Here is a 13,260-nt window from a genome sequence, read left to right as displayed (position 1 = left end):
CAGCTGGTGGTTGCAGATGTCTTCTAAGCTGCAGCTCTCAAGGCATTTTTCAAACCGGAATTTACACTCAACAACTTTATCCATTAACTAGAGGCCTGGTGCACAACATTCGTGCACTCGGTGGTGAGGGGTCCCTCAGCCCGGCCTGCGCCCTCTTGCAGTCCAGGAGCCCTCAGGGGAGCAGTTGGACATCCTCAGCACTGCTGCGGAGGTGGGAGAGGCTCCTGCCATGGCAGCTGCGCTTGCCAGCTGTGAGCCTGGCTTCTGGCTGAGCAGCGCTCCCCCTGTGGGAGCGCACAGACCACCAGGGGACAGCTCCTGCATTGAGCGTCTGCCCCCTGGTGGTCAGTGCACATCATATCTACCAGTCATTCCACTGTTCGGTCAAGTTGCATATTAGCCTTTTATTATATAGGATAGCAAAGTTCTGTTAACACTTAGTTCTGCTACCCTGCACCCCTCAGTTCATAAGAAATGGTCAGGGTTTCTCATAAAGAAGGAAAGGAAGGGGGTGGATCTATAGGGCTGGGTCACTGCCATGGACAAGGACTCAACACTGGAGACCAATCCCAGTTGTAGGAGGCATCGCTTAAAGGTCCTCTGCATGATATTCCTAAATTCTCGCCCTCAGTTTCCTCCCTCTAAAATGGGAAACTGAAATACCTTCATCATAAGGCTCTTGTGAAATTATGGGAGATGGTTCGTATTTAGGGCCTAGCACGGTGCCTGGTGCAGGGTTAGCACTCAGCAAAGGTACCGGAGTGTTCATGTGGTTGTCATCGATTCTTACTGAAACCGGCTGTGCAGGTTCAGGGTGGTGGAGAAAAGGACAGGCATGAAGTTGATTTCCACATGCAGGGTTCCCTTGGGAAGCCCACCACAGAGAAGGGAAAGGGAGATTCATACTTGAAAAGCTCTGATTCCAGGCAAGAAAGTGAGGTGGAGCCTGCAGGAGGAGTGTTAGGCCTAATATGGGGAATGGTTCCTGACATCACCAACAGAAGTTTCTTGCCCAAAATGTGAAACCTGACCAAGCCTGTAGCCTAACTACCAATTTATGAGCAATACAGAAGACAAAAGGGATGCTACAGGGATGCAATCAGCAAAATGCAGAATGTGCAAAACTCTACAGCAGAAATGATCCAGTCTTTTTAACAAATAAATTACAGGGGGGTAGGGGGGGAGAGAATGTATAGATTAAAAGAGATTTAACAGACTTTACCAACCAAATACAATGGATGGCTTTGTTTGAATCCTGATTTAAATAATCTATATATATATAAAAGCCCAGAAACTGAATGGCAGAACGACCAGAATGACTGGTCAACCAGTTGCTATGATGCACACTGACCACCAGGGGGCAGACACTCAATGCAGAAGCTGCCCCCTGGTGGTCAATGTCCTCCCACAGTGGGAGCACCGCTCGGCTGACCGGATGAGCAGCGCTCCCACAGCGGGCCGATCCCTGTAGGCCATGCCCCACCAGTGCATGAATCCATGCACTGGGCCTCTAGTCAACTATAAAAAAAAACATATTTAACAAACATTTAGGAGATAATTGTGGAAATTTAAACATGACTAGATACTTAACATTCAAGAATGACTGTTCATTTTTTAGATGTGATCATGCTATTGTGGTTATGTTTTTAAAGGGGCCCTTAACTTTTAGAGATACTTACTGAAGTTCTTAAGTATAAAACAGTATGATGTCTGGGATCTGCTTCAAAATGATCTATTCAGGGGTAAAGTGAAGCAAGCTGGCCATGTATTATTGGTCATTGTTGAAGCTGGGTGATAGGTATATGAGGGTTCATTTCACTATTCTCTCTATTTTTGTGTATACATAAGAAATTTCCCATAATATTTGTTATGAATGACTGATCTAACCTGGGATAAATAAGGAACCAGGTGAAAGGACCTACAAGTGCTCAGGTGCAGAGGTGGGAACACCCAGGTATGCTGTAAGGAGCAGTGGGCCATGCAGATGAACACGGGCCACGTACTAGTAAAGGGTATGGTGATCCATACATTTGGGCAGAGATGATGTCTGATCATGAATATCAATAATTTTAAAAGCAGCTAACATTTTTTGACAATTCCTATGGGCCAAGCATATAGTTTCTCTAGCACTATGTTAGGTCAATAATTTAATTTTTTATAAAGATTTTGTATTGGTTTTTAGAGAGAGAGAGAAACATTGACATGAGTGAAACATTGATCAGCTCTTCCCCTGCACGCCCCCTACTGGGGATCAAGCCTTTAACTTACAAAAGTACAAGGAAATAAACTTTCAGCATGTGGAGCTGAAACAGCCACTACTAAACAAGTCCCTTCCACTCAGATGCATTTGAACTTAAGAGATGTTTGCAGCCACACACATTTCCGGTCACTTTGGGTGGTTGTGTCATGCCATGTTTAGAAAAGGCTCATTGATTGCTTATCCCTTCCTGCAATAAAAGGTGTTATGCGCCTGCAAAATTCTATTTTTATTTTAAATGCTCAGCTGGGAACTTTAAACTTTGTTTTGCTAACTCACTTGTAACTGAAGCCGACCAATAGCATATGATCCGAATTCTGCAATGTTTTTCTCCTAGTTTCACAGACTTGCACTCCCAAGAGCTTGACCTCTGGCACTTTGCACAGCCCCGTGGTGGACATTCATTGGAGGGCTAGGCTTACAAGTTCCCATCAGAGTAGCATTTGGGCCTTAAGTCACACAGTCGCCATCAGGGCATCCCCACCCTTCTGTCTGCGTTTTTTGCTGCCCTCACCAGTCATTCTGATTCCCACAGTGACCCCAGAGGAAAGGAGCTAAAAACAGAAGTGGAAAACGGAAAGAGAAACTCCCTGGAATAGAAAAATGCAATGGAAGTTCCCTTGTGGGGTCCCTGTGTGTGAATCTCTTCTCAACACAAAAGTGGTCCCAGCTACTTCACTGCACTAGTAGTGAGGGAGATGCACTCCCAAGGAGAGGGGCTATGAGACAGGTAGAGGTAGAGGTGGAGGTACAGATGGAGACAGAGATAACGCATTAGGCAGGGTTCTCCAGAGAAACAGAACCAATAGACTAGAATAAACATAGATGATATAGATATAGATGATATATAGATGATATAGATATAGAGATAGAGATATATAGAGTCACTTTTGCACATTTTTACAAGACAACCACCTAATGCAATATTTTGCTGAGAAAACAAGATTTTTTTCCAAGCACAGGCATGTTTTATTAGGATAAGAAGAGATCTGAATATGAACGTTTATAAACTGTGATAAATTGTACATATATTAGTTCTATTATTCTACCTTATTAGCCCCTTGATGTCATCAATAGAACCGATGTCCACTGACCCACAGCCCCATGGCTAACAAACCAAGAACAATGGCTGATAACAGCTAAGAAAACTCAGTTGGCAAAAGCCATGCTGGGAAGCCCAAAGCAGGTTACAAGGAGGGAGATTTCAGCCGGGTAAGTAGAGCGGAGGTGGACACTCAGGCACAGGGGCCAGCCTTCCAAAGCAGCAGTGAGACTTAGCAAAGAAGGAGACGAGAAAGCTGAGTCAGAATGGAAGTGATCTTTCTAATTAGATGAAAGTATTTGATTTGATTTTTTTTCTGGGTCATTTTCTGCAAGAGAATGGGCTGTTGTCAATAAAAAAAAAAAAAGGAAAATGGCATCGGTAGTTTATGTAGTGTTAATAGAAATATGGAAATGTAATCATTAAATGCTTAATAGAGGACTGGTTAACAAAACCAAACCCTCCCCTCCCCTCGTAGCTTTTATAAAAGTTTACTCCCAAAGAACAATCTCAACCAAAGCAGACATGTGGCTACCAGGCAAGGAGAGGTCTTCTGCAGGAATCCGGACCAAGCGCATCCGGCAGGAATGGCGAGAGTGGCTTGGGTGCTCAGAAACAGACCTCAGTTTGCTACTGGGAATCTGACTGCTTTCGATCTACAGGGTTCCCGTTTTGTTGACTATGTTTCCGATGCCGTGCGATGCTCTCGATGGTGTTAGGGGAAGATAAAGGTGGGAGAAATAAAGTTTTGTAGAAACAAAACGTTCGCCCAGGGACCCCATTGATGAGTATTGCAATGCTCTCGGGGAGCATGCTTCTGAAAAGCCAGTGGGTAATCTTCGTTCCCCCATCTGAGGCTGGGCCTGTGCTCTTCCTACACCCGCAACTTCCTTTAGGGACGAAGGAACAGCCACTAAATGCCTCCTCCCTGAGTCTGAAACACCTTGTACAGCAAATCCCAAAAGCTTGACTCTAGATGGTTCCTACAATTGGGATTAATTGATTTAATAACTTCAATTGATGGTGGTTTTTTGTGGTTTTTTTATGTATTTTTATTGATTTTAGAGAGGAAGGGACAGGAAGAGAGAGATAGAAACATCAGCCCCATGGCTAACAAACCAAGATGATGACAGAGAATCATTGATTGGCTGCCTCCCACCTCGCCTCCCCCCCTTCCCCCCCCCCCCCCCACCACACACACACACTGGGGATGGAGCCCATAACCCAGACATGTGCCCTGACCAGGAGTCGAACTGTGACCTTCTGGTTTATGGATCGACGCTCAATCATGGGGTCACACCAGCCGGGCACTAAGCAGAGATTTTTAAAAGCAAATCACTGCTTCCATACTTCTGCAGGCAAGTCAGTTACACGAATGTCTGAAACTTTGTGATCCTCCACAGCAACAGCCGACAGGTTCAATTTCAGCACAGTCCTTGAAGGAGCGTAGGGAGCCCGGGATAGCTGGTTGTACTCTAAATCCTTGATACAACAGGACGGGGTGGGGGGGGGTGGGTGTCGCCTAATAAATATTGATACTGGCTCTCGGATTTTCATACGATGCCTATTTTCAAAGGGAGAGTCTTTCATCTGAAGGATCAGATTGACAGGTCATGATGTGGAAGCTCTTTCATCAACCAAGTGGGTGGAGAAGCACCCGCATAATGATGTCTCTTAGCTGCTGCTGTTTTTTGAGACCTTGATTCCACAACTCTCAATGCACTCGCCTCTTTCTGAAGTTCCATTCCCAGGTGATCAAGGAAGGTCTACCAACTTCTTCAAGGTCACACCACAAACCAGGGGGAGATCGGAAGGCAGGCTGCCTCTGTGTGGTTGTGGCTGCATCAGGGGTATGGCAAGGGTGACCCTCTGTGGGGCCGCTGGGATCTGAGGCACAAGAAGAGTCTGGACATCGGGACGGAAAAGCTACTGAAGTACCTCAAATGCACGGACTATTCCCACTTACACAATTTTGCAAACCCAGGAGGAACCGGGGTGCAGCCTTGGGGAATCTGAGTAAAAAAACAGAAGGGAATTTAGGTGGCGCTTCATCTCTTTCCCTAGAAGGTCTTGGCTCTGGGAGGGGAAGGAGGCTGGGAAGTGGGCAGCGAGATCAGATGTGCAGGTGCATTGACAGTATCAGCAAGGCGGCTCCTGGCCTGAGGCAGAGCGCTTCCCATGACAACTGAGGACACCTTTTTGGCAAAATACTCTGAACGGAGCAGGAGAGACAAGGGCCCACGCATCATAGTAAACACAGAATACAACAAAAGACAAGTCAACATGAGCATAGACAAAAAGAAGAACATTTGGCTACTTTAGAGAACATATAAAGAACCCTAAACTCTTAATATCATTCTTCTTATTCAATCCTGTGCAAACCATTGATGGTATAAAATGATGACTTATGTTCAGTATGGAAAGCATTGTCCCTTTCAATGAACACGAATTGACTTCAATGGGACCAAAGGAGATGACGCATGCAAAAAGCATGTTAGTTAAAACTCGGTTCATTCATTCATTCAATGAAGATGTACCGCTCCGCAACGCCACGTCGGATCCCGTGCTATAGGCAGCGCAGCCCTGTGAGTTCACGTAACTACTTCCAGCTCTTAAAAAGCTTGTTAGCTGGTGAGCTCTCCATAGCACATGTCATATCAGAAAGAGATATAACTGAAATCAAAGAGGAGGGGAAAATTGTTCTCATAAAGATCAGGTGGAGCAAAGACACTTTACAGAGGTGAAGTGAGAGAGGTTACCATCAGCTAAGCGAGAGCTGAACGCAGCCCAGTGCAATGGTTAAGGGAAGGGTTTTGTTATCGGGGAGACCTTCTGGGGAGATGGTCTCATCTGTGTGTCTCATCTTCAGTATCTTTGTAAAATAGGCATAATAATGCCCATTTATAGAGTTGTTGCAAGAAACGAATGAGGGTATGTATATACAGTATGTGGGATATGCTAAGTACCCAGCAAGCAGTGATTTTTTTTCAAAAATAAAAGAAACTTTTACTTTCTGTCATATATTTCTGTATTATTTGCAGTTTTACAATAAATATGTATTATGATCATCAGAAAAAAGGAAGGAAGGGGGCCTACCAAAATACAAAGAAGTAAGCAAATTAATCCTCAATAAAGCTGATCAAACAGAAAATACAGAAGTCTATAAATGAATGCTGATCCCCAAAATGGGGACAGAATTATCCAAAACCAACTTCTTCTTCCCCGAGGCCAGGCTGTGGGCTGAGGCACCCACCACTCAGCACCATTACCTGAAGTGGACCCCAGGTGTGCGGGACCCTGCACCCTGGCGTGGGCGTCTGCCACACCAAGAGCCTGCCGTTGGCAGGTGCTGAGAGGGGAACCCCAGGCCTGCCGCGGAAGGGCGAAGCACAGGTCTTCCGGAAGGTCGCACTGCATGGAGACACTCTACACAGTGATTCCCCGCGTCAGGAGTGTTCTCTTTCCTGGCACCCTTAGAACTGGACATGAGGAGGAGCCTGTACCACGTCAGGAGGACCGGAGCCACAGGAAACAGCTCTTCAACTCAGCCCCGCACATCAGCCCGCGTGAACCATTCAGGCCGTTAGAGATTTTAAATAGTAATTTCCCAAACACCCTGTGTTCTGCAGTGGAAAGAGTGGGACTTGGATTCAGACAGGCCTGATGTCAACTTTTCTTCCTATGACATATTCATATGTGGTCCCCTGTAGTTTACTTAACTACCTGCCTCTATGTGCTTGACTATAAACAGTGGGGCAATAGGCCCTAACCTGTTTGGCTCAGTGGATAGAGCGTCGGCCTACAGACTGAAGGGTCCCAGGTTCAATTCTGGTCAAGGGCATGTACCTTGGTTGCGGGCACATCCCCAGTGAGGGGTGTGCAGGAGGCAGCTGATCAATGTTTCTCTCTCATCGATGTTTCTAACTCTCTATCCCTCTCCCTTCCTCTCTGTAAAAAATCAATAAAATAAGTTTAAAAAAATTAAATTAAATTAAAAATATTTTTAAAAAGAGGGGCAATACTACGTGCTTTACAAATGTATTGGTGTAGACCTTATTCTTATTTTTTAACAAATGCAAACGATTAAATAAGTAATAGCTCCCAAATAGTTTTTATACATGACCACTTTAGCAAAAGTATTGAAATTTATTTTATTGTTTTATATCTTTATGGCTGAGGGTATTACAGATGTCCCCCTTTGCCCCCCACTGCTCCCCTAATCCACTATGCCTGCTGTTCTTGTAAGAAGAGGAAGAGAGACCAGAGACGCACGCACAGCGGGAAGGCCATGTGAGGACATAGCACGGGGCAGCCACGGGCAAACCAAGGGGAGGGCTCTCAGGGGGAATGGATCCTGCTGCTACCTAAATCTTGAACATCCAGCCTCCAGAACTCTGAGAATACACAACTCTGTTGTTCGAGCCATCCACTCTTTGGTATTTTGTTAGGGCAGCCCCACCAAATGAATACAAGGTGTGACATGATCCGACTTCCATTTTTCCTCCAACCAGTCCTTTCTCGCCCCTTCGACTTAGGATATCTTATTATGTATAACTCTGCCAGCGTCTCCATCTCCTTCACCCAAGGATTCTGGGTTCTGTGGAATGGTCCAAACATGGGCTGATTCTCTGTTGTCTTCTTACGATCCGGCCTTTTCAGTCTTGCATAGAACCCCTTCATGTCCTGGCACTGGGAGGCGGCTTCTCTGGTTTCCATGCTATCATATTTTTGCCCTATTTTACATTCAAATGGCCATTTCACTGAGAACGTGCAAACATGGTATTATATGCACGTACTTCCTTCTTCAGCTCCCTAGGAGGCCCGGAGAGCAGTCTTCTTGAATGAATATTAGCCAAAGTAACTAGTTTGTTAAAGATTTCTTAACATAGGAAGGTTTTGCATTTAATAGGCTTTCTAGTTTATGGAAATCTTCTAACCTACCTGGTAATGAAGCAGCAGACAAACAACATCTGGGCAGATATTTATCTTGTTAAGTTAAACATGCACCTGGCCCCTTAATTATGAACTGTAATTGACAACTTCATCATTGCAGAGCACTTTTCTGTCCATGCCACAGTGGTGCAAGTAATTAGGCAATAATTAATGATTCTTTAAGTGCATTATTTCCTATGAGTTTCATTTTCACTGTGTGTCTAAAGAACAACAACTCTGTTTTACCCATGTAGGCAAATGTTAGAATGAATGAAGACTGCCTTGCTTACCGTGGGGATCTCAAAGGATCATCTATAATCATATCTGACCTTTCTCCGACTCCATAGAGTGCTCGTTTTATTGTCATTCAGCCTTACCAAATAACCATAAAGTTTTAGAGCTCATTATAGACACCAAACAAATATACATTCACAAAGATATTTATCATCATGTCACACCTAACAAGGAAAACGTGTAAATATATCAATAACCAACCTTGGGGAAAGGATACGTAAATTATGGTACATGCACTAAGCAAAATATTATAAAAATGTTTAAATAATCCTGAAGATTATAAAAATTTGAAAAAGTTATCAAATTAAGAAAAAGAACATAAAATTCTCTGATTATAATTATATAAAATATGTATGTCACTAGACTAATAATGGAAGGGAAAAGTTTAGTAATGCCCAGAAATGAAAATTATTTCACTAGGATCCAGTAAAATGCATGTTTTCTTATTTTACTTTTTGTTATTGTTGTTGTTAATCCTCACCGAGGATACTTTTGCCATTGATTATCTTTTCTAGAGTGAGTGGAAGGGTGGGGGTAGGGGAGAAAGAGAGAGACAGAGAGAGAAACATCAGATGTGAGAGAGACACATTGATTGGTTGCCTCCTGCACATGCCCTGACTGAAGCCGGGGATCAAACCTTCGACCCAGGTACGTGCCCTTGACCTTGAATCAAACCCACACACCCTTTGGTGCATGGGCCAACACTCCACCACTAAGCAACATTGGCCAGAGCCTACTTACATTTTTTAATGTAGCGCATCCAAAAGATATAGAAAGATATGCATTGAAAAGTCAATGTTCACCTTGGGCCTGTCCCCCAGTGACCTTGTTCCATTTCCTAGCAGAATAACTTTTCTAGAAAGTACAAATTTTTGCTAGTTTTTGTATATTGTTCTAAAGACTGTTTGTGAATTTATAAAAATATATGTACACATATTTTTTTCATACAAATGGCTGCAGTTGTAGCACACACATTGTTCTACACCTCGATATTCTCCGTCAGTATCTCTTGGAATAATTCCATGTGATTACACAGAAAGCTATCTAATTATTGTTAATGGTTATGATGTTTTATTATATGAATTTATCATAATTTTATTTAACCATCCTGTATTCATGTACATTTAGGTTCATTACAGCCTTTTGCTATTTGAAATAATGTTCCAGGCAATAGCCAAGGTGATACATTTAAAATGAAAATGAGATCAGACTTCTGATTTAAAGATGGCATTGTAAAGCTAAAATTTTTCCCTTTATTTCTCTGGAAATCTTTGTAAAGTGAAAAGAACAATTGGAAATATAAGCACAGAAACCACAAACATTTTCTTTGTAGCAAAAAAAAAAAAAAAGAAAAAGAAAAAAGTAAGAAAAATCCCACATATGTTTATCCAGTTCATAGAAAAGAAACAAAGGTTAAATGAACTTATATACCAAACCCTGGGTTATAAGAAAAGCCTTAGCTCACTTTACACAGAGCCCTTAATATTCTTCTACAGAAACCACTGGTCAAAAGCTCGTTGTATATCCTTTAAAGATTTGTAATCAGAGATTAATGATAATCAGAGAGCAGCTGGTTTCAGACCAACTCTCCCACTAAAATCACCTAGAAGTGCCGAATGTGTCTTTTAAGTATGTATTTGAAGATATTGGAGAACTACAAAGGCAGTGAAGACTCGAGGAAGCAAAATCCTGGAGAAAGGACATTTACAAAAGGTGAGGTGACGTTAACTTCCTACTGCTTTCCTGGTCAAGGACTCCGATGATTGACAAGTGGTGGCCGAGAGACAGGCTGAGCAAGGACTTCCCACATTCTTAGAAGACGTGGGGGAAATAGAGGAGGTGTCCTAGGAAACACCCAGGATTTCCATTGAAAGCCCTACAGAAACGACACTGCAGAAATAGACCATCCCTTACAGACTGAAGCCCAGCTTTAAGTGAATTCAATATGTGATGGAACTAAAGTGATTGTAGTGAAATGACTATCCTACCCTAACTGCTTACCAGAGGCAAAAAGAAACCATCTGTAGGTAGAGGTAACACCCTCCAGAGCATCTCTACAGATATACTTCATATGGGGATTTGGTCAAAAACGGTTACATCAGGAAATAAAACCAGATGGCTTAAATCATGGGGGGAACAAAGGACTGAAATAGAGCCACAGGTAATTCAATTACGGTTTTATCAGACATGGTCTTTAAAATAAGTGACTATTGCTCTTCAAGAAATTAGATGACAAGATGGTAGATTTAATTAGAAAATTTTACAAAAAAATAAAACGTAAAATAGAAATTGAAAACAGATGTGCCTGGATCTACATCACCACTTCTGTCATCAGAAGGCTGAAGAATTAAAAGATTAATAGAAGCTCCACAATCTGAATATTGCCAACCTATAAAAATTGGGTTAATGTAACAAAAAAAAAAAAAAAACACCCAGGTGTGTCTAACAGCAATATATGTCTATATATTATGTATATAGAGATTATAAATAAATATGGATGTAGGTAGAGATAGAGAATTTGTTAACTGGGGATAGATCAGGAGAAAATATTAAAAATGAAGCATGAATAAAGAAGGAAGGGTGGAGTAAGAGACATAGCCAAAAATTTAATATGTATAAGACATATCCAAAATTTTAATATGTATAATTGTATTCTAGGAGAGAATGTAACACATAAATGGGAATGAAGCCACTTTTGAAATGATACTAGATAGAAATGCTTTAAACCGATGAAAGATATCAAGCCACAGATTTAAGAAACACTATAAACTCCAAGCGGAAAATATAAAGAAAAAACACACACCTGGATTTATCATAGTAAAACTTCTGAGAAATAAATATAAACAAGAAAAGTGCATTGAAAATAGCTAGTGGGGAAAAGGAAACATTTCCTTCAATAAAGCAAAAGAAGAAATAATGCCTACTTGTCAATGAAAATTACAGAACCCAGCCAATAATGGAATAACATCTTCAAAATACTGAATAAACATAACTGGTAAACTTAAATTATTCCCAGAAAAAAAAATCCTTCAAAAAACAAAAAGATATTCAGACCATAAAAAGCTGGGGGAATTCAGCAGCAGCAGATACACAATAAATGGAATACTAAAGTACCTAAGGAAAATGATCCCAGATTAATCAAGGAAAATTCAGAAAAGAATAAAAAGCAAAGGAAAGGTCAGTATGAGCATGAGTCAAAATAAATGTAATTGTATAAAACTAATAATTGTTCATAGGGACTAATCGGTGTGCAAAATCAAAATGTACAGTAAGCATTCCAGGGTCTTTGCACTAACAGAGAAATGGTAAAAGTACCAATTTATGTTCCGTTTTAACAAGTCAGCATTTGGAGATGACATGATTGCGTGTAGAAAATTTTAAAAAATTTACAGATAATTTATAATGGTTGATAAATACATTAAACAAAATTGTTTCATGCGCAAATTAATTGTATTCCTTTAGACAAGCAACAACAACAAAATCAGAATTATCATAGGATACCAATAGTTTTTTCTGGACAGGAAGGCCTGGTTCAAGCCAGTGACTGAAACGGTGCCTATTCACCCACACACATCACTGCTCCGCAGAGAATACTCACTCCCATTTGCCTGGTTAACTTCAGCTCATCCTTAAAACTTCAGGTTCAACGTCACCGCTGCATCCCCAGCGTCCACACCTCCGCTCTATTCAAACACAGGTGACCAGACAAAGGGCATGAGCTCAGTGCACACGGAGAGGAAGGAGGGATGCTGGAGGCAGGTGAGCTGGAGCAGCCCTCGCTGGGAGCAGGTGAGCTAGGAGGGTGAGCGTGTGTAGGAAAATAGGAAGGTTTTTAGGTCCGGAACTGCCTGGGTTATAAGAGTGTAGGAAATGAGGAGGGAGCTATCCAATCAAGAGCAGACTGGGCTGGGAGAGGGAGAGAAGGAGTGAGTTGTCTTTAAAAGGGCAGTTGGAGGTGCTGGTGGGACAGCCCGTGGAGAGGCTCAAGAGAGGAGAGGGCTCAAGAGGAGAATAGGAAACAGCTGCCGTCCCTCTTTCTTGCCCAGAGTTCACTCTGTGCCTGTAGCAGGGGCCCTCAAACTACGGCCCGCGGGCCACATGCGGCCCGCCGAGGACATGTATCCGGCCCTCCGGGTGCCACTGCCTGTCCTGCTTAGCAGCCGACTCGTCCCGGGCCCGCAGTGCGCATAGGAATTTGTTCATAGTTTTTTTTTTAAACTATAGTCCGGCCCTCCAACGGTCTGAGGGACAGTGAACTGGCCCCCTGTTTAAAAAGTTTGAGGACCCCTGCAGAGTTTCAAAGCTCCTGCACATCCCACAAATCCCCCCACACACACACCACTGACACACGCACGCACACAACGTTTCCTCGACCTTCAAAATCGCGTAAAAGCTGACGTGGAAGAAACCTGACTTTTAAAGGGGGTGGAGGTGGAGTGAGGGGGTGGAGAGGAAGGTGGGAGAATGAGGGGGACCTGCCTTCACTCACCCAGGAAGGACCTGCGCAGCCATGCAATCAAGCACTTTCCTCTGAACGCCTGCTGCCACCTAGTGGCTGACTCTTGTAACTAGTGGAGTTGCCACCTGCTGTGGAGACCAAAGCAGGCCAAGGCAACCCCAGGGGCGGGATGGGGGCGTTTAAGGAAGCAAGGGAGGAGGGAGGTAATGATTGGAAAGCCAGACATGATGCGTGCATTCGGCTTGGAACGGGGCACCTGGCTGCCCATTGGCGGTG

This window comes from Plecotus auritus (genome assembly GCF_963455305.1).
Source record: "Plecotus auritus genome assembly, chromosome: 4".
NCBI lineage: Eukaryota > Metazoa > Chordata > Mammalia > Chiroptera > Vespertilionidae > Plecotus > Plecotus auritus.
The sequence above is the reverse complement of the archived record's forward strand: the minus strand, read 5'-3'. Positions refer to the sequence as shown.